We start from the raw sequence: 2512 nt of genomic DNA, 5'->3' as shown, positions 1-2512 counted from the left end.
GTAATTGAACCCGCCGTCCTCCTAATAAGTCAATCGAACCGGTACAGGCGAGAGAAAAGGAAAAAAATAAATTCCTACGAGACCTTGCCTTCCATCTCCACCTCCAGTGTATCTCCACCTGCCGCGCCGCCACCCCTGCCACGCCGCCGCGCGGCGCCAACGCCCCTCCGACGTGCGCCTTCCCCACCCCTGCGGCTTTCCACCACTGGCAACACTCGATGGCGGTGCCGCACCTTACCCCAACCCCTCTCTCTCGCCACGACCCGACGCCGTCGTCCTCCACCATCAGCCCAGCCCCCGCGTTTCCTCTTCCAGCGATGCTACCCACCCTCCCTCCTCTCTAGGCCGACGTACAGTGCTCCGGCGACGTCAAAAGACAGTTCCAAACCGTCTGCTTCGCCTCTCAATCACAGGTGAGCCGATGGGAGCCGGTTCCTCTCCTCCCCGACACTCTTCTTCACCTGGCCAGAGCACCTGCTCCTCCTAGGCTGCAGTTTGATGGTCGTTTGCGTGCAGTTCAGTGCTGCTCTGCCCCAATCTACTTCAACCACCAGCTCGCGAGGTGCACGCCATGTGTTTACTAAAAAGACTCAGTGCACTGCAGCACCATTTTTTCTTTGTTTCATGGTCATTTGTAGGTAGCTCATTCTTGCTAATTGTTATATCTTAGATTACTTTAGAACATTTATCCTGTGTGCTCTGCACTTCAGGTTGTTTGTATGAACAGTACACTAGAAGGAATTTTGTCCGTTCGATGTGTGTTGAGAAAAAAGTTTGAAGTGTGTCGAAAAACAGTTGGTTTATATTGTTGTAATGCGATTCACTAGAAGGAATTATGACAGTAGTTCAGCGAAAAAGGTTTACCAGGTTTGCTGCAGGGAAGAGATAGAAAGAGCGAAATAGAGAAGGCAGGGGCGTGATCTGTTGTAGGTATGAAGTGAAGTAATCCTTCCATTATTGTTGTTTGTTTTCGCAAGTCTGTTTTGCACAACTCGGTTTGCAGTGCGTGCAGTAACTGATCGATTGCGTTTTGAGGGTTTTAGGTGTTGAATATGACCGGACCATCAAAATAAAAGTTGTATATCTTTTCAAGACATTTCGAACGAATATTTATTTGCAATTTTTTGTCAGATATTCTAGGAGATATTCCTATCTGAAGTTACTGTCTGTCTTCGTCAGACTGCAGTTTCAGGCATGAGTTCCTATTTTGCGCGGCGTTTTAAAGTAACTTCAAGGCTGAATCTGTCCATGGGTCTATGGATGTATTTTAAGTATTTGGTTTGAAATTTCCAAGGATAATTTATTCTGAAATTTTCGCTGAGTATAGTGAAAGATACAACCTTCTGAATGCTGTTGTCCATTGCGAGTTCTGTTCTGAACTTCTGACCGTTACTGTTTTCTGTATTGAGAGGTTGTTTTCTGTATAGAGGAATTTTGCTATGGGACTGCACTTACTTGCCCCCTTGATTTTTCAGTGTACTAGGCAAAAAATATTGTAATGAATGATCTGCACTAATGTGCATCCCTGAAAGTAGATTGCAGTTAGAATTAGAAACCATTTTTTGGTTTGTTTCCTGAAATTAATAGCTGTTGCAAATTGTACAGGGTTCGTTGATCCCATTTCTTATAGTTTGTAATTGTATTCCTACAGTCTAACAAGACCGTCGCATGGATTGATTGGTTGGGAGGAGAACCGCAACAAGATATGCTGCTGAAAAATCAACATGGAGTTTGAGTCAGGTCGATGTAGTGCATTAACCTCGGCTGATCTATCTTGGGCCTCTCATTTTCCTTTGGTTCTGAATTCCACTGGTGGTAACTTCACTCGTAAATTTTTGCTGCTCAGGTCTTTGACTTTTTTTTGCTGCTCAGGTCTTTGACTTTTTTTTGCTGCAGAGATATTGGACTTGCTCGGGCTGAAAAAGATATCACCCAAGCTTATATTGAAGTGATGTATCAGGCTGATTTAGTTGATACTGCAGTTTGAAGATTGTACAAATAAATTGTATCTGAATAAACAATTTTTCCTGTACACTGGAATGTACTGAATTTTTCATGTAATAGCACACAATGCCGTAGTGAGCTGCCTGAATAAAACTTCAGGAGTTTGTGTACTGGGAGGGGGAGCAGGAACTCATTCAGATTATGTTTGATTTTCAAGGCTGTTTGGGAGGGAAACCAGGGGTGCCTGTACAGGATGGGTGGGGATTGGCGTTGGAAGAACCTGCTGAAGTATTGAGTGGGCTACCTGTAGTGGAAAACGCAGCGAGCGATTGAACCCCCACACTCGCAGCGTTGGACCGATCAATGAGTAGTTATGTAGATTCTTGGTACACTTGCTGCACCTACTGTAGCGTACAATGGATAACGACGATCCATTTGCAAGGAGGGGTGCACGTTGTCGGTGGTCGCATGGACAACTCCGGCGATTGCCGCGGTGGTACCATGCAGAGAGGTGTGATGAAGATCGTAGACTGTATGAAGGAGGCGTACATAACTCGCTGACTCCTTT

General features: G+C 45.3%; 1 long non-coding RNA gene across 1 annotated transcript; it reads left to right on the top strand.

The window, feature by feature from the left end:
* Positions 1-372: 372 nt before the first annotated feature.
* LOC123169696 (uncharacterized) lies at positions 373-2105 on the top strand. Its single transcript, XR_006484923.1, has 3 exons — positions 373-413; positions 1652-1815; positions 1897-2105. It is a non-coding gene; the product is annotated as an uncharacterized lncRNA (long non-coding RNA).
* The last annotated feature ends 407 nt before the right edge of the window (positions 2106-2512 follow it).

This window comes from Triticum aestivum, chromosome 7D (genome assembly GCF_018294505.1).
Source record: "Triticum aestivum cultivar Chinese Spring chromosome 7D, IWGSC CS RefSeq v2.1, whole genome shotgun sequence".
Lineage (NCBI taxonomy): Eukaryota > Viridiplantae > Streptophyta > Magnoliopsida > Poales > Poaceae > Triticum > Triticum aestivum.
The sequence above is the reverse complement of the archived record's forward strand: the minus strand, read 5'-3'. Positions and strand labels throughout refer to the sequence as shown.